Raw genomic sequence first — 20,236 nt, 5'->3', positions numbered from 1 at the left:
AGTCAAATTGACCAACAGGGCTGTTGTGTGGATAAAATGAGGGATAGGAAGAAGAACCGTGTACACCACTGTGACTTCCTTGGAGGAAAGTTGACATTTAAATAAATTGATGATGATTTATTAGTTGCTTGTTACCATTTATTAGTTGCTTGAGAGCGCATTGATGGCTGTGCTGTGCCACCCTAGTCAGAGGCAGCATGCTTCTGAAAACCAGTTGCCGGAAGCCTCAGGAGGGGAGAGTGCTCTTGCACTCGGGTCCTGCTTGCGGGCTTCCCCAAGGCACCTGGCTGGCCACTGTGAAAACAGGATGCTGGACTAGATGGGCCACTGGCCTGATCCAGCAGGCTCTTCTTATGTTCTTATGTTCTTATGTAGTGGTTAAGGTGTTGGACTGCGACCTGTGAGAGCAGGGTTCGAATCCCCACGTAGCCATGAAGCTCACTGGGTGACCTTGGGCTAGTCACTGCCTCTCAGCATCATGAAAACCCTATTCATAGGGTCACCATAAGTTGGAATCGCCTTGAAGGCAGTACATTTACATTTTTGTTACCAAGGCCTCCAAGCAACTTTCCTTTAAAAACATATGCATAAATACTTTATACAATTAAAATTCATATAAACCATTAATATGCTAATACAAACACCAACAATTGATACACACACACACACACACACACACACACACACATGCAGAAACAATCCTATCCCCCTAACAGCCACATGAAGCTTTGGCAGCACACTAACAGCAATACAAGATCAGTGCAGTCCATCAAAAGCCTGGGGGGAAAATTACTCTTTATCTGGCACTGCAAAGATATCAGTGAAGGCACCAGGCGGAACTCACCAGGGAGAGCATTCCACATATGGGAAACCACAACTGAAAAGGTCCATTTATCAATATCTAATATAACCTGAACAAAGATGATAGCAGTAATGATGAGGAGTCATTTCTAAAAAGCACTGTGGAAGGACTTATGCGTTCCTCTCTCAGTCACTCCTCTACTTTGGCCTAGCATGTTATTTGCAGAGAACATATGACACTGTCATCTACTGAATTGGAGAAATGGGTCCTCTGCATTCTCTAATCTGACTCACAATAGATTCCAAGCTTTTCTTCAGTTTAGCCATCTGATATTCTTCCACCTGGGGAATATTCTGCATGCAAAGCACCACCACTGATCTATGGCCCACACAATCATGTCATGGTTATAGGAAGAAGACTGGGATTTTCATAGAGTGTGTGCCAGATTCCCCAACACACTATAAATTAGGCTGTGTGCTTCACCAGATTACTATTTGACTTGCATTACAATGATTTAAGCTGTTCTGTAGGTCTGAGCTGTGTAGTTTAGGCGTGTAGGTAGCTGACTTGAACCAAGAAGTGCTTGGAAAGTTCATTTAAAAAAAACAACAGCTAGTTCTAGTTCATGTTCGGCCTTGTACTTAATGAACTAATTCAGTTCCGGTTTACCTAAATGAGCTTTCTAGTTCATAAAATGTTCATGCTCAGCCATTTTTTCACCATTCAGAATATTACAAACTGCTCTGCTGAAGTATTGAGTCAAATAATAACATGTTTGACAGATAAACTGTCAACAGGTGAAGACTTCCCATAACTGTGTTTCCATACTAGAAAATGCTTACCCTGTGTAATCTGTGCCATCACACAGCTATTAAAGGCACAAGGCATCATTTGCTTTGTTACTGTACTCCTTGCTGCAAGCTGCTCCTGTTGGAAGAGAATGAATATCTTCAGCAGTGAAGATACACAAAATGTCACACATTCCTTCCATCTGATTGCTTAACAACAGTGATTAAGCGAGTAAGTGTTCTTACCAACAGCAGTGCCTCCATATCTGCCTAATAAGCCTTAGAACATTACCTCCATGCTTTGCTTGATAACATGCATCATGGATGGGTTACTCATTGCTCATCTGCTGTGGCGCCAATCCTTCCCTGCATGGGTGGTGGACAGATTAAGATGGTCCACACCCAGAGACTAATGGATTCCACTGGATTCCTGAATGCCCTGGGGGAGTTCCCAGTAGATAGAGCAGGTGACCCTGTAGAAACCCTTGTTACGCTGTGGAACAGTGAGGCGTGTCGGGCTCTTGACATGGTTGCCCCCACGTGCCCTCTCTGGCATTGTGGAGCCCAGCTTGCACCTTGGTACACCAGTGAGCTAAGGGCAATTAAACAGGCTGGATGATGGCTAGAGCGCAAGTGGTGAAAGATGTGCTGTGAAGCTGATCAGGAACGAGTAAAACATCATAAAAATGCCTACTGTGTGGTGGTGAGGGTGGCGAAGAAGGCCCACTGGTCTGCCTCCATCACATCCTCAAGTAGCCATCCAGTGGAGCTTTTCCATATTGTCAGGGGTCTGCTGATATTAACTCCAGGAAACTGAGTTTTAGACCCTTTGGAGGTTCACTGTGAATTGTTTGCAAGGCACTTTGAGGGTGAAGTTGCTTGCCTCCATAGCAATCTTGATGCCCCATCCACATCTACTTTAGTCCCTAATGAATGAATGAATGAATGAATGAAACTTTATTTTTACCCTGCCCTTTTTCCAAGCTGGAACTCAGGGCGGCTTACAAATAAAACTACATGTAGTTAAAAACATACAATTAAAATACAATTAAACAATGCACAACCTTAAAACCTTAAAAGGCACTTAAAAATCTAAAAACAATTTAAAATAATACAAATAATAATAAAACAATAAAACAAGCCTTGTAAAGCCCAATCCTAAACACCTTCTATCCCAAAAGCCTGTTGGAATAAAAAAGTCTTTACTTGCCGACGGAAGGATGGCAAGGAGGGGGCAATTCGTGCCTCCCTATGAAGGGAGTTCCAGAACCTAGGAGCAGCCACTGAGAAGGCCCTATCTCGCGTCCCCACCAATCGCACTTGCGAGGGTGTTGGGACTGAGAGAAGGGCCTCTCCTGAAGATCTCAGGGCCCGGGCAGGCTTATACAGATAGATACGGTCTGACAAATAGCCTGGACCTGGGCCGTATATGGCTTTAAAGGTCAAAACCAGCACTCTGAATTGTGACCGGAAACAAACTGGCAGCTAGTGGAGCTGTTGTAACAAGGGAGTTGTATGGTCCCTGTAACCAGCCCGTGTTAACACTCTGGCTGCAGCTCTTTGTACCAGTTTAAGTTACCGAACAGTTTTCAAAGCCAGCCCCACGTAGAGCACGTTACAGTAGTCTAAACAGGATGTAACTAAGGCATGCATCACCATAGTCAAATCAGGCATTTCCAGGAACGGGCGCAGCTGGCGCACCAGTCTTAAATAGGCAAAGGCACTCTTGGCCACGGCCTAGACCTGGAGCACACCCAAACTGCGAACCTGTGTCTTCAGGGGGAGTGTAACTCCATCCAGCACCGGTTGAATCCCTATTCCCTGATCTGCCCTTTGACTGACCAGGAGTACCTCTGTCTTGTCTGGATTTAGTTTCAATTTGTTCGCCCTCATCCAGTCCGTCACTGATGCCAGGCACTGGTTCAGGACCAGGACAGCTTCCTTGGCTTTAGGTGGAAAGGAGAAATAGAGTTGGGTGTCATCCGCATACTGATGGCACCGAACCCCAAACCCCCGGACAACCTCTCCCAGCGGTTTCATATAGATGTTGAATAACATGGGGGACAAAACTGAACCCTGAAGGACCCCATAGGTCAACGGCCAAGGAGTCAAACAGGAGTCCCCCAGCACCACCTTCTGAGTTTGTCCCTCCAGAAAGGAATGGAGCCATCGTAACACGGTGCCCCCAAGTCCCATCCCAGCAAGGCGGTCCAGAAGGATACCATGGTCGATGGTATCAAAAGCCGCTGAGAGGTCCAGTAGAACTAACAGGGACACACTCCCCCTGTCCAGCTCTCTGCGAAGGTCATCCACCACACGCTCTATTACCTTGTCCAAAAATGGAATGTTGGAGACTGGCCGATAATTTCCCATTACAGAGGGATCCAGGGAGGACTTTTTCAACAAAGGCTGTACAACTGCCTCTTTTAGGCTCAATGGAATTCTGCCTTGTTGTAAAGAGGCATTAACTACTCCCCTCACCCACTCGGCCAGTCCCCCTCTGGCACTTTTGATAAGCCAGGAAGGGCAAGGATCCAGCAGACATGTGGTGGCTCTTGCCTCTCCAAGGATCTTGTCCACATCATCGGGCTGTACAAATTGAAAGGAATCCATTATTATTGGACAAGCAGGGGCCAAAGTTACATCCCCTGAGACTGTATCAATTTTAGCGTCCAAGTCGGAGCGGATCTGAGTGACTTTATCTGCAAAGTGCCGTGCAAATTCTTGACAGTGGGCTGTTGAGTGGTCTATATTACCCTCCTGGGGGCCAGAGTTTAAAAGGCCCCTGACCACTCAAAACAGCTCCGCTGGACGGCTCCCAGCAGACGCAATGGTGGCAGAAAAGAAAAGTTTCTTCTTAGCCCGCATTGCCATGGAGTAGGCCTTCAGATAGGCTCTAGCCTGTGTTCGGTCAGACTCGCACTGAGTCTTCCGCCAATGTTGCTCAAGTCCCCGTCTTATTCGTTTCATTACTGCCAGCTCCCTGGTAAACCAGGGAGCTGGTTTGGCTCCACCCCGTAAGAGGGGACACTCAGGAGCAATCGTGTCCACCGCCCTGGTCATTTCCCCATTCCAGAGGTCAACCAGGGCTTCGACAGAATCACCTGCCACGGTGACAGGAAAATCCCCAAGAGCCATCAGAAAACCATCTGGATCCATCAGCCTCCTGGGGCGGACCATCCTAATCGGTCCCCCACCCCTGCAGAGGTTCTGAGTCCCAGTAAGTCTAAACCCAACCAGGTAGTGATCTGTGCATGACAACAGAACTATAGAAAGTTCCTCCACACCAAGATCGCCATCATCCCATCCAACACAGAAAACAAGGTCCAAAGTGTGACCAGCGACATGAGTGGGGCAAGATAATAGTTGGGACAGACCCATGGTTGCCATGGAGGCCATGAAATCCTGAGCCACTCCTGACAGAGCAGTCTCGGCATGGATGTTGAAGTCACCCAATACCACAAGCCGAGGGACTCCAACACCAACCCCGAGACTACCCCAGCTAGCTCAGGAACGGAGACTGTTGAGCAGCGGGGTGGGTGGTACACCAACAGAATCCCTATTCTGTCCCGGCCACCCAACTTCAAATATACACATTCGAACCCCGAAGACTGTGGGAGAGGGCACCTGGTCAGGGGGATGGCATCACAATAGACTACTGCAACTCCACCTCCCCGTCCTCCCGGTCTCGCCTGCTGCTGCACAGAGAAACCTGGTGGGCAAAGCTGGGAGAGATTAACCCCCCAAGCTTCATCCAACCAGGTCTCCGTGATACAAGCCAGGTCGGCGTGCTCATCCAGGATCAAATCCTGAATGGCCATCGTTTCGCCATTCACTGACCTGGCATTCACAAGCAGCATTTTCAACCCGGGGGAGCTGACACCGCGGCTATCCAGACTATTTGAATGGGGAGACAGTTTGGGGGCAACCAACACCCTGTTGCACTTCCATCTCCCCCGATGACATAATTGCCTCCCCACTCCATATCTCCCTCTGCCCTCCACAACATTAATGGCAGCCCCTTGGTTCCCTTCCCCTGCCCACTTACGTTGAAAGCACATCCTTCCTATATAGCAGGCAAACTATACTCTTAAAACCGACACACTACACCAACAGGCAGGTGTCAAACACATAAAAAACCTTCCCACTGCACTAACTTCCAAAAAAAAGAGAGAATAATAATAATAATAATAATAATAATAATAATAATAAAAAAATAAAAATAAAAATAAAAAATAAAAATATAAAAAATAAAAATAAACCCTCCCCTCGTACACCTCCAAGATAGCTCCCCCAAAGGCAACCCTCCTTTAATGTTGCCCCATTAAGAGACGAACAGTCATCGGATAGATAGATGGTAAAGGGGCAAAGCAACAGAGTCAGGCCTTGGTCCTAGTCCTGCCAGGAGCAGGAAAACCTGATAAAAAGCCGAGGTCCAGGCAGCAATAACCAGAGCTTGGAAGATTACTTTTAAAAAGCAATAAATTACAGTTACAATTACTTGGCCAAAAAAGTAGTAATTACAGTTACAATTACAATTGCTCTGAAAGTAACTGATTACATTACTTTTTCTCAAAAGTAATCGCTACAATTACATTTCAGTTACTTTTTTAGAAAAATGCCTACAAGGTGCTGGCCTTGGCTGCTGCACATCTAAGTAGCCTAAAACAATATTAAAACTAAACACACACACACAGGGGGTAGTAGAAGGGTTCGAATCCCCACATAGCCATGAAGCTCACTGGGTGACCTTGGGCCAGTCACTGCCTCTCATGAAAACCCTATTCATAGGGTCACCATAAGTCGGAATCAACTTGAAGGCAGTACATTTATTTTTTTATTTTGAAGAAGATGATTATGATAATGCAGCATTTCAAATTAATTCTGTATGACAAGCATTCCATGCCAAGCTTGGAAAACCAAGGAGGAGGTATAAAATGTAGGCAAAAATACTTTTGACAAAATGCCATTTATCCTTTATATCTATATCTATAATTAACAATACAGCTGAATGATGTATGTAAAGTATTTTTTCTCTTTCCCTTTTTTATTAGTATTTTAGTACTACTGCTAAAGTTCTGATGAAAGAATAAAGCATTCATTAGCCACATTCAAATGGTTAGAACACATCACATAAATTCCACTGAAGTTGGAGTTTTTGCCATAGAAAAGGCAAAAAATACATACCCTATGATAGCCCAATAGACAATCAGAACTAATATAAAACCCTATTGCTTCTCATTTGCAAATGTTGCAAGATCTAAGGTAACTCTAGATCATGTGAGTTCAAGTGATGCATGTTATGTAAATTTGTATAGATATTAGCAGAGATTGTCAACAGTCTGAGATGTGTGTGTGCCAATGTGTGTGTTTACCTAAGTGGCAGGCTTTTACCCTGCACTGAGATCACTGAGACTTAAGACTTAGTAAAATAAGAAAAGCTATTTTATTTATAGAAATACATAGTAGATAGGAAAGGCATACCTAGTTCTAACTAACTTGGAGGCGCAACACTCAGGTTTGGGAGTTGCCCCCCTGGCTCAGGAGGGAGAGAGCAGAGACAAAGGTGTCTCCTCTTTCTTGGATTACTTTATTGCTTAACTGCATTCTGTGTTTGCCTCTGTAATTCTCACTTTTTTTTACCCACTGTTTGAATGTCTTTTGGGAATGCCTACTGATTATTTGTTATCATTTTGGGCTGATTACCTTCAGCTATTATCTCAGCAAAGTTGCATACACATGACAGATTTAAAGCACATTTCCACCACTGCCCCAAAAAAGAATCCTGGGAACTGTAGTTTGTTACGGGTGCTGGGAATTGTAGCTCTGTGAGGAGTAAACTACAGTCCCCAAGATTCTTGGGGAAAAGCCATGTGCTTACATGTATGGTGTCTACTGGGAAACTCTTACAGATTGATTCTATACTCCTAAAAGTAAATCCTATTTACTGCTATGGGAATTACTTCCAAGTAAGTATGCTTGGAATTGCAGCTTTTAGGTCATGCTTAATAGCCACCTTGTATCAAATTGAACAGTTTCCAATCAGATTTAAATACTAACCACTTAAACTGGTCAGAGTGTCATTCCCTCTATTTCTGAAGCTCAGGCTGGAAGTGTTGTTGCATTATGTAGCCATGGTATCACCATCCATACCACACATAATAAGGAGTATTAGTGGGCAAGAGGGAACCCCAAGTGTTGCAGAATACAAATAAGTAAGAGAGAAAACAGAAAGGGGATGACTCCCAAAACAGCCCAAATGAGTACTGAGCATGCTCTGTTATGAAATGCTCAGTGGCTGTGTGAGTGAGTGAGTGTGTGTGTGTGTGTGAGAGAGAGAGAGAGATGTCTCAGCTAACAGAAAATTATAGAATAGTAGAGTTGGAAGGAACCTTTAAGGTCATCGAGTCCACACCCCTGCTCAATGCAGGAATCCAAGTTAAAGCACACCTGACAGGCCAATTCCCCCCACAGAACTCCAGTCACAGAATTGTCTGAGAAGAGGGGCTGACTGTTAAACCACTCTGGACATTGGAGCTCTCTCGGGAGAATTGGAGTCTCCTAATAACACTCAGCACCCGTCACAAACTACACTTGCCAGGATTCTTTGGGGGAAGTCATGACTGTTTAAAGTGGCATAAATGTCTGGCGTGGGTGTGGCCAGAAGGTCATCCAGCGAGTTCATGGCTGTGGTAAGATATGAACTCAGAATGTCCCAGCTGCACCCAGCATGGAACTACACTTTCAGCAGCAAATACCAGAAAACCAACTAAATGTGTGCTGTCAATGTGCGAAGCATTTGCTGGGGTGCATTTGGGTAGGTGAAGCAGGAGATAGATGCAAGGGGCTGTTTTCCATGCCTGTCACTTTACCAGTGCAATGCCCCATGTTTTTCCTTATTGACCTCCATCAGCTAGGGAAAAGTGGCCAGGGAAGGGGTTGCAGATAAAAAGTTTCAGCAGCAAATTACCCCCTCTCATCACTTCTCCCTAACAAAATGCCCCCCACATCAGTAGCAGACACCAGCAGAAAAGTTCTTTTTTGAGTTGTAATTCAGCTCTCCTCTCACTCTGTTAATTCCCAAACTACACCAGTTGTCATTTTGACCTACATGCATAGGGAGAAAGACAGTGTAAAGGGTGTGCACAAGGGGGAGGGGATGACAAAGGATTTAGGACTTAAAGATTTAATATTCCATGAGTAGAAAAAAAATACCCTATGCAAATGTCTATATTATTGCAGAAAAGTTCAGTTCTACATATGTTTGCCATCTTTTCCTCAAGCACAACTGTTTTTGAGATAACAGTCTTATTCTCTCTTGCCCTTCACCAAAAAGCCATGTTAGTTGTCCAGTATGTGAAATGACTGCAAGCAGGTGCAGCCCAAGACATTTTGCTACTTGAAGCAGAAGAGCAAATGGTGCCCTGTCCCCAAGTGAAGGTCATAGTACCATAGCTTGAAAAGTTATGTTGGCATTTGAGGCAGAAAATCTCACAAGTACCTCTTCCTGACAGTAAATATACAACAACCAAAAATTAAAATAGCTAATAATTTGTTGCATGGTGCCCCAAATTAGTTGCTTGGGGTAGTCATCTCTTGCTGCCTAGTGAGAGTCACTCTGTGAGAGGCACATAACTGAAGCAAAACACACAAACAGAAGTATGAGACTGCACCTACCTCCTTGTCTCTTGCCAGCTCCCAATTTTCACCCTCTCTGGAGGAGTGCAAGGACAAGCGGAGGGGATGCAAAGAGGGTGCAAGGACAAGCAGAGGAGATGCAAAGAGGGTGCAAGGACAAGTGGAGGGGATGCATGGACAAGCAGAGGGGATGCAGAGACGGTGCAAGGACAAGCGGAGGAGATGCAAAGAGGGTGCAAGGACAAGCAGAGGGGATGCAAAGAGGGTGCAAGGACAAGCGGAGGGGATGAAAAGAGGGTGCAAGGACAAGCAGAGGGGGTGCAGAGAAGGTGCAAGGACAAGCGGAGGGGATGCAAAGAGGGTGCAAGGACAAGCAGAGGGGATGCATGGACAAGCAGAGGGGATGCAAGGACAAGCAGGGGGTGCCAGGAAGAGCAGAGGGGGCGGGCAAGCAGGCTGAGGGAGGCAGGATGAGCGGGGGGGGGCAGGGAGTGTAGGCTGGAAAGGGTAACACATACACTCACCTCCACAGCTCTTCACTTCCATTCTGCTGCTTCTGCCTTCTACTCCTCCTTGCCCTCCAGCTCTGTCTCTCCACTTCCTCCCTCGTGCCTCCATAGAGCACGAGGGAAGAGCTAAACAGCGCAGAAGCCCAGTTTGAGGCACATATCTTTCCTCCACCATTCCACCAATCACAGCAGCAGATGATTTCCCCTGCTTTCCCCTCCCAGTAACGTCCAAATGTAACGCAAAAAAGTTACATTTGCAGCTCAAAAGTAATGAAATTACCACTCGTTCTGTTACATACAAAATGTAACGAAGTTACCCACTCGTTATGCAAAAAAGTAACAAATTACAAGTAACTCGTTATTTCTAACGAGTTACTTCCAAGCTCTGGCAATAACACAATACTCTGGGGGCTAAAATCCTTGTCCGAAGCTCCAATCGTCGCAGCCAAGCACAGCACTTGCTAGAAGAATCTCAAGTTGGACAAGGTAGGACTCTCGATGGACGTTTCAATAGAGTCTTGTAAAGGTAGGATAAATGCTCTTCCATGAAAGTGTTCCTGGGGGAGAATGCCTCACCTAATGAGGTGTTCAGTGCAATGTCTGCTGCAACTTCTTGGGAATGGTTTCAGTTGATGGGGTCTGATGATGTGGACAAGGTGCTTGCGATGCTGCTGCCAGCAATGTTTCTTCTCGACCCTTGCACTTCTTGGCTTATTAAAGCTTGCCGAGGGGGGTTGACTGAGTGGATCCAGGGTGTGGTCAACACATCATTGCAGGAGGGAATGGTTCCAGCCATCCTGAAAGAGGTGGTGATCTGACCACTCCTGAAAAAGCCCACCCTGGACCCCTTGGTCTGCGACAGTTACTGACTGCTCGCAAATACCCCCTTTTTAGGTAAGGTGATGGAGAGGGTTGTGGCACAGCAATTGCAAGTACTCTTGGATGAAACAGATTATCCTGACCCTTTCCAGTCTGTGTTCAGGCTTGGTTATGGGATTGAATCAGCCTTGGTTACCCTGATGGTTACCTTTATTGGGAGAAGGACAGGAGGAGTGTGACCCTGTTACTCTTACTAGATCTCTCAGCGACTTAATACCATTGACCATGGTATCCTTCTGGGCCGACTTGGTGAGATGGGTATCAGAGGCACTGTTTTACAGTGGTTCTGATCCTATCTCCAGGGTCATTTTCAGAGAATAACATTTGGTCTTTCAGCCCCCTGGCAGTTGTGCTGTGGGGTGCCACAGGGTACTATCTTGTCCTCCATGCTATTTAACATCTATATGAAGCCCTTGGGAGCAGTCATCAAGAGATCTGGGGCAAGGTGTCAGCACTACGCTGATGATACCCAGCTCTATTTCTCCATAACATCTGAATCGGGAGAGGTTGTGCAAGCTCTGGACCACTGCCTGGACTTGGTGGTGGGCTGGATGAAGGCCAATAAATTGAGTCTGAATCCTAGCAATATGGAGGTCCTGTGTGTTGGTGGTTCCCGAGTTCAGATAATTGGTCAGTTGCCTGCTTTGGATGGGGTTGTACTCCCTCTCAAAGAGCAGGTCTGTAGTCTTGGGGTGCTCCTGGATCCATCTTTGTTGCTAGAGGCCCAGTTGACCTCAATGGCTAGGAGTGCCTTTTACCAGCTTTGGCTGGTAAGACAGCTGCAGCCATTTCTGGACTGGGATAGCCTGACCACTGTTGTCCACACACTGGTAACCTCCAGGCTGGATTACTCTAATGTGCTCTATGTGGGGCTACCCTTGAGGTTAGTCCAGAAGCTGCAGCTGGTGCAAAATGCAGCAGTGAGATGGCTCACTGGGGTAGTGTATCCCCAACATGTCACCCCGCTGCTGAAATATTTGTGCTGGCTGCCCTTTAGCTACCAGGCCAAGTTCAATGTTCTAGTTTTGGTGTACAAAGCCCTATACAGCTTGGGACCAGGATACCTGAACGACTGTCTTATCCCTTATATACCCAGTCGATAGCTGTGCTCTGCAGGTGAGGGCCTCCTGCAGATGCCATCTCATCAGGAGGTCTGTTCTGCACAACATAGGAAATAGACCTTTAGTGTGGCAGCACCAACCTTGTGGAATTCCCTCCCTTTAAATATTAGGCAGGCGCCATCTCTGTTATCTTTTCGGTGTCTGTTGAAGACCTTCCTCTTTCAACAAGCCTTTTAAGTTGCGACCTTATCGCAGTCTACATCTGTGTTGGAATTGGTTTTTAATACATTTTTAGACCTTTTTTAAAAAAAAAAAATTTGTTTTTAACCTTTTTTAAAGATGTCTTCAAAGCTTTTTAAAAAATCTTTTTAAAGATGTTTCATTTTAATGTATTTTAAAGTCTGTTTTTATGATGTTTTAAAGTGTTTTTAATGTTTTCATTTGCTGCCCTGTGCTCCAGCCGGGAGGAAGGGCGTGTTATAAATCAAATAATAAATAAATAAAAATCTTCTTTAGAGATGTCCAATTGACTTATTTTTTAAAGAAAGCTAAGAGTTTGGCCCTTCTGCTGGGGAGGAGGACAGTGGAGGGAATGAATGTGAAGATGAACTAGAAATCATAAGAACATAAGAATAGCCTACTGGATTAGACCACTGGCCCATCTAGTCCAGCATCCCATTCTTAAAGTGGCCTATGGTAAGCCTGAAAACAGGACCTGAGTGCAAGAGCACTCTCCTGCATTTTATCGTAGCTGGTACTCCAAAGCATACTGTCTCCGACTGTAGAGGCAGAGCACAGCCATCGTGACTAGTAGCCACTGACAGCCTTCTCCTCCATGAATTTGTCTAATCCTCTTTTGAAGTTATTTAGGTTGGTGGCGATCACTGCCTCTTGTGCGAGCAAATTCCATAGTTTAACTGTGCACTGTGTGAAGAAGTACTTTCCTTTGTCCATCCTGAATCTTCCAACATCAGTTTCATTGGCTGTTCACAAGTTCTGGTGCTATGAGAAAGGAAGAAAAAGTTTCCTCTATCCACATTCTCCATACCATTTTATAAACTTCTATCCTGTCACCTCTTACTTTTCTCTAAACTAAAAAAAACCCCACATCATTCAAAATTCTACCCCAAAATGAACATAATTCACCTTTAGTTCAGCCAGCAATTATGGCAACAACTTTAAGGTGTAGTTCAGAGATTTTTGAGCTAGTTCAGTGAATCTCATTCACCTGAGTTAGCTCATTCCAAGCACTGGTACCACAACAGACTCTCCATCCATCCAGGGCAAGCGGCAGGAATGACTGGGCCCTTGGGCACCAGCTTGCCCTGGCCCTGTGGCACCATAGCCCACACACACCCATACAGGTGGCTCATGGCTAATAAGCACACCTGTGAGCCCCACCTACCTTTTGTGTCATGTGAATGACATGCACGCTACCATCAACCAAGATGGCAGCAGGGGTGTCAGCCCCTTAGGGAAGCCCCTGCCACCATCTTGGGTGGTGGCAGGTATGTGCGCACAGCACACATGGCATTCATATTGATGGGAGAGGTAGGTAGGGCAGGGCGGATAGCTTATTGAAGCCCACACTGTCTGTATTTGGGGGGTGCCTGGGAGCTCCCTCTCGATGATATGCAGCAGGCTTGGGTTGCAGGACCAGCTGCTTCCACAGATCACGGAACAGGAGCACCACCCTCCCACCCTAAGGAAGGGCCCTTAAGGGGCCCCTCTGGGGCACAGGAGGCCTTGGCGAGGGCCCAACCTGGCCACCTTCTGGAGCCAGCCCTGCATCCAGCACAGGAATGGGACTGGCAGTGGCTCAGCAGTACTTTCCTGTCACTTGATACCTGATCATTTTAACTGTACCTGCCAGGGATTGAACCTGGGACATGTGCTCTGTGACTGAGCGATGGTTCCTCCCTTGCTATGTAATTCCCCCCCCCACCGGCTTGCTGGTCTGAAGTTCATTACAGTGAGATGTGAATTGAATGCTCCCGCCCCTTCCATACTGTCTAAAGCATATGGATCCATTGTGTATTGAAATGCTTTTTATCCCATTCAAATCTCCCCTGAAATATTAGGACTGAAAAGATATCCTGGGAAAGGGATGCAAAATTATTTACAGGAAGTCGTTTTAAAAAGCATTGTGTCAATTTGTTTTAATTTTTCCTCCTTCCCCACTGGTAAGTGAAATGCCCAAACTGTTCTAAAGCATGAAGAATGCTATTATCTAGCACAGCATCCGTGCTCTCTTTTTATTCCTCACGATAAATTTAAATGAAATACACATTATCTGAATTGGTAGTTGCTATCAGAGCTGAAAACAAACACATTCACCTTTAATCTTCATGCTATATTGCCCTTTTGTAGTTCATACCCATCATTTGCGTGTTTCCTTGGCAATTGAGACATCTGAAAAATGATGCCTCTCACAGAGCGCTCTCTCTCTCTCCACCCCACTCCCCAAATAGTAGCTACATTTGAACAGCATTAATTTCAACACCAAGAAAATACAAGCGTTTATAGAACAAAAAGCACAAATGCCCACTAAATGGAGGAAACTGGTGATGGGTGAACTCCCCTGCAATTCCAGCTCAAGGCAAATAATGCTTGCTTGCTTGCTTGTTTGTTGGTTGATTTATAAAGGTTTGTATATACCCTCCTTTCACAAAACATCAGGGCAGTGCACAGCAACATAAAAAAAACCCTTTCAAAGCAGTACAGAACAAATCATTAAAATGACTGACTACTCAAGAACATAAGAAGAGCCCAATGGATCAGGTCAGTGGCCCATCTATTCCAGCATCCTGATCTCACGACCAGGTGCCCATGGGAAGCCCACAAGCAGGACCTGAGTGCGAGAGCACTCTCCTCTCCTGTGGCTTCTGGCAGCAGGTTTTCAGAAGCAAGCTGCCTCTGACTATGGTGGCAGAATTTGTCTAATCCTCATTCATTCATTCATTCATTCATATCCCACCTTTTCTCCCAGCAGGAGCCCATCCAAGGTGGGAGTGAATTCCACTTTCTTTAGTCTGTCCGAATCTTCCAACATTCAGCTTCATTGAATGTCCACGAGTTCTAGTTTTATGAGAGAGGGAGAAGATCTTTTCTCTATCCACTTTCTCCATTCCATACATCATTTTATACACTTCTATCATGTTGCCTCTGACTTCGCCTTTTTTCTAAACTAAAAAGGCCCAAATGATGCACCTTTCTCTTAAGGGAGTCGCTCCATCCCATTAATCATTCTGGCTGCCCTTTTCTGAAACTTTTCCAACTCTGCAGCATCCTTTTTGAGGTGAGGGAACCAAAACTGTACACAGTTCCAAATATGGCCACACCATAGATTTATACAACAGCATCATGATATCGGCAGTTTTATTTTCAATACCTTTCCTAATTATCCCTTGCGTGGAATTTGGATTGCATGGAATTTGGCCACACACTGGGGTCAATGTCTTAATTGAGCTATCCACTACAACCCCAATGTCTCGTTCCTGGTCCATCACCAGGTTCAGTCCCCATCAGCATATATATGAAATGAAGATTTATCAATTTTTTGCTCCATTATGCATAACATTACACTTGCTTAGATTGAATTGGCTTTGCCATTTTACCATTCATTCACTTGGTTTGGAGAGGTCCTTTTGGAGCTCTTCACTGCTGCAGGGATGAGACTGCTGGGGCCATCAAGGGGCAAGTTTTTCCGCCTGCCGTGCCCCCCACCCCTCTGCTTGGGCCTTATCAGGAGGAGCTGCAGACTGAGAGGTACTGCTGCAGGATGAGACTGTGCTGGGACCATCAAGGGGGCAAGCTTTTCTGCCTGCTTTGCCCCCCACCCCTAATCTCAGTGACATTTTTCTGGGGACTGTCCCTTAGCAGGAAGATGAATGCTTTTGGACAGCTGTTGATGCTTTTTAGAAATGCTATAATTTTGTTAGTTTGATTTTTTGTAAATTGTATTGTTTTTATTTGTATTTTGTATTTGTGTTTTCTATTTGTGTGTAAGCCGCCTTGGGGGCCTATTTGGCCAAAAGGCGGCCTAGAAATAAAACATAACATAACATAACATAATCCCTTTTTATTTTAACAACCCAGAACACATTAGTATCATCAGCAAACTTGGCCTTTTGACCCTTCCTCAGTCTTGCTTCCCCACTGTGACACCAATTCATGTATCCCCCCATTTCTCATGCTATTGCCCGAAACAGATCAGATCATAGACTTAATAATAATAAAGACCTTCCTCTTTCAACAAGCCTTTTAAGAAGAGACATTGTCCCAGCCTGTGACTGTGTCAGAATTGCATTTTAAGATGCTTTTAAAGCTTTTTTTTAAAAAAATATTTTGTTTAAATATATTTTTAAGAGGCTTTGTTTTAATATATTTTAAAGTTTGGTTTTAAAATGTTTTAGAGTGTCTTTAGTGGGCTCCTTCTGGGAGGAAGTGTGGGATAAAATTATTATTATTATTATTATTATTATTATTATTATTATTATTATTATTATTACCTGGCCTTCACCAGCAAGTCCCAAGGGGGTTTCAACAGTTTACAATTCAATGTTAAAAACAATCAAAACAGATTACAGTCAAGGCCATAGTGGACACAATGGATTCAATAACTCCCTAACCCCCTGAACAGGAAAGTCCCCTTCCCTCATCCTACACTTGCCTACTTCCCTCTTCCATTAACAGCACAATCTGCCATACCCCTCTCCTCTTTTCTTCTACTAGGGATGGGGGAAACATACAATTCAGTTCACATTTAAAGGTGAACCTACCTAATTCACACTCTCCAGAACAATATATGAACTGAAACACAGCCATCCTTCAAAAATTTGCACTTCTCTGAATTTTACAGTGCAGTTTTCCAGCCTAGTAATGTGTACAAAAATGCATACACTAGGGTAAAGTGTGCATAAAATGTGTATATTTGTGAGAACAGCATACAAAAATGTGTTCTGTTGGAGGCATTCAAGAGGCAGCTGGACAGCCATCTGTCGGGAATGCTTTGATTTGGATCCCTGCATTGAGCAGGGGGTTGGACTTGATGGCCTTATAGGCCCCTTCCAACTTTACTATTCTATGATTCTACACTGGTTGCCTTTAGGGGGCTGAGTCAGACTTTTTTTTGCAAGTTGGCCATTCTTTAATGACTGGTTTTGTCACCTACTATTGTGACCCAGGTTGGAAGGGGAAGCATTTACGAGGGTGACACTGACATTGAGGAGTGGGGAGGTGAGCTGGGGAAAGGAACTAGCAGTGAGGAGAGTTCACAGTGCACCCATACCCCTATCACTGACAGTCCAACTCCCTCTGATCCATAACCCCCTGTTGAAGTGCAGCCTGAACTATCAGAGACTGCCCCATTAGAAACTGCTCCATTAGACACGGCCCCTTGCCCAAGTCAGTGGCGCCGCCTGGTCCACCTGTTATTCCTCAGCCTCCAACATTCAGCAGGAGAAGTGGAGATCCAACCCCCATCGCCCCACACTTGTAGGCATCAGAGGTGGGAGATTCAACAGACGGGCTTAAGGAGGAGCCTTCATTTACATACAAAAACCCATCCTACTTATGTGGACTCAGGGGAGGGGATATTTGCTGAGTCAATGCCTTGAGAGCTGCAAAGACATGCTTAGTCAGTGTTAGTCAGGGCAAAAGTTCCTGGATAGAGTAGACAGACTGATGAGTCGCAAAGCTTTTGATGTATCTATTACTTTAATAAAAAGAGAAAAAATCACAGAACCGAGTGAGACTGAGTCCTTCAGCTTCAGGTAGTACACATACTCTGCACTGTGTCCCTCTCCGGATGATTCAGCTCTCAATTCCATTTTTGTTTAATTCAGCTCTTGATTTGGATTTGGCATGTTTATATAAGTTTATATAAATAAGTTAATTTGGTCACATTAGGCAGGGATATGCAGGAAGTCTCACAGGTTAGGGTATTTGAACACCCTTAGGCACCTTTAAGATGAAAGATGACACCTGAAATTGGCCTTTTGGGTTTCGGGGCACCTGTTAGCCAGGTAGAGATCACCTTTGGGGCCAACCTATGCTACCCACTTGGGGTTGTGGGGCACCAGGAGTGGGTGAGTCAGGAAGGACTTCCTACCCATTCTTAAGGGTGGGGCTGATGAAACAGGGTGGAGTTAAAGCCATTCCCTTTTATGTGGCTGGGTGGGTCTCACCTAGTGGATTAACACCTAGCTTCCCACACAGCCACAGTGCAGATAGTTGGTTTATTTGAACAAAGTTCTTAAAGCTTATTAAAGTTTATTAAGTTCAATACATTTAATAAACATGGCCCAAGTTTTCATTCAACTTCACTTGTGTCATGTCTCTTGATTTCATGGGTGTGGTTGCAAATTATTTCCATCTAGGAATTGTCTGAGCAGCTAATCCCATCCTGTCGGGTCTTACTGGTACTCAGTCATAGGCCCATTCTAAGAACATAAGAACATAAGAAGAGCCTGCTGGATCAGGCCAGTGGCCCATCTAGTCCAGCATCCTGTTCTCACAGTGGCCAACCAGGTGCCTGGGGGAAGCCCGCAAGAGGACCCGAGTGCAAGAACACTCTCCCCTCCTGAGGCTTCCAGCAACTGGTTTTCAGAAGCATGCTGCCTCTGACTAGGGTGGCACAGCACAGCCATCACGGCTAGTAGCCATTGATAGCCCTGTCCTCCATGAATTTGTCTAATCTTCTTTTAAAGCCGTCCAAGCTGGTGGCCATTACTGCATCTTGTGGAAGCAAATTCCATAGTTTAACTATGCGCTGAGTAAAGAAGTACTTCCTTTTGTCTGTCCTGAATCTTCCAACATTCAGCTTTTTTGAATGTCCACGAGTTCTAGTATTATGAGAGAGGGAGAAGAATTTTTCTCTATCCACTTTCTCAATGCCATGCATAATTTTATACACTTCGATCATGTCTCCTCTGACCCACCTTTTCTCTAAACTAAAAAGCCCCAAATGCTGCAACCTTTCCTCGTAAGGGAGTCGCTCCATCCCCTTGATCATTCTGGTTGCCCTCTTCTGAACCTTATCCAACTCTATAATATCCTTTTTGAGATGAGGCGACCAGAACTGTACACAGTATTCCAAATGCGGCCGCACCATAGATTTATACAACGGCATTATGATATCGGCTGTTTTATTTTCAATACCTTTCCTAATTATCGCTAGCATGGAATTTGCCTTTTTCACAGCATTCTATCCCATTCTGTCCTCTTGCATGCCCTTCCATCCTGTCCCACCTCGCTGAACATACTTTTAATGAATCGTATATGCATTGTTTTGGTAAAATACACCCCTTTAATGTGAAGTTCCCATTTTTCAATGCTTTCATCAGAAAGATAAACTCTTTGTACACGTGATCTCTTACATGAAATACATATTTTTGTGCACGCTTTCCACATACTGGAGAAGTCTGGAGAAGCGCATGATCAGACTGGGAGTTGCATTGTGCTCTGCAAGTAGGTTCAGGGGCCTCAGATGAGGTAAGTCTGCTGTGGAGAGTAGACCAGACAAATCTTCCCATCGTCATTTTAACCTATTTCGTTTTTCTCTGTTGGTGGAGAGCTTTCAGAATTCAAAAAGCTTACTTAAATGATAGAACTTGTTCTCACAAGATGTAGTGATGACTACCAACTGGTATGGCTTTATTGATTGATTTATAAAAGCATTTATATATTGCCTTCTCACAAACTATCTGGATGATGCACAATGATATAAAAAACATTTAAAATAGTACAGAACATTAATTAAAATAACTAGCTGCTACTAGCTGCTCAAGAGAGAGACAGTGTGGTTTAGTGGTTAGAGTGTTGGACTACAACCTAGAAGACCAGGATTCGAATCCCCACACAGCCATGAAGCTCACTGGGTAACCATGGGCCAGTCACTGCCTCTCAGCCTCAGAGGAAGGCAATGGGAAACCCCCTCTGAATACCGCTTACCATGAAAACCCTATTCATATCGTTGCCATAAGTTGGAATTGACTTGAAGGCAGTCCATTTCCATTTCAGCTGCTCAAGAAAATGTTAAACAACTGCAAAGGGCTGTCAGCATTTTTTTAAAAAAAGAGATCCCTGGGGATGACTGCTGAAACTCGTCCGGAAGAGTATTCCACAGCATGGGCCAGCTGTACTAAAAGAGAATATGACAAATTCATGGAGGAGAAGACTATCAACGTCTACTATCCCCATTGGCTACAATTCTTCCTCCACTGTCAGAAGCAGTGTACCAGTTGCTAGGAATCACAATGGGGAGAGCACAGTTGTGTGCATAAGAACATAAGAAGAGCCTGCTGGATCAGGCCAGTGGCCCATCTAGTCCAGCATCCTGTTCTCACAGTGGCCAACCAGGTGCCTGGGGGAAGCCCGCAAGCAGGACCCGAGTGCAAGAACACTCTCCCCTCCTGAGGCTTCCGGCAACTGGTTTTCAGAAGCATGCTGCCTCTGACTAGGGTGGCAGAGCACAGCCATCACGGCTAGTAGCCATTGATAGCCCTGTCCTCCATGAATTTGTCTAATCTTCTTTTAAAGCCATCCAAGCTGGTGGCC

The sequence above is a fragment of the Rhineura floridana genome, chromosome 1 (assembly GCF_030035675.1).
Source record: "Rhineura floridana isolate rRhiFlo1 chromosome 1, rRhiFlo1.hap2, whole genome shotgun sequence".
NCBI classification, from domain to species: domain Eukaryota; kingdom Metazoa; phylum Chordata; class Lepidosauria; order Squamata; family Rhineuridae; genus Rhineura; species Rhineura floridana.
The sequence above is the reverse complement of the archived record's forward strand: the minus strand, read 5'-3'. Positions refer to the sequence as shown.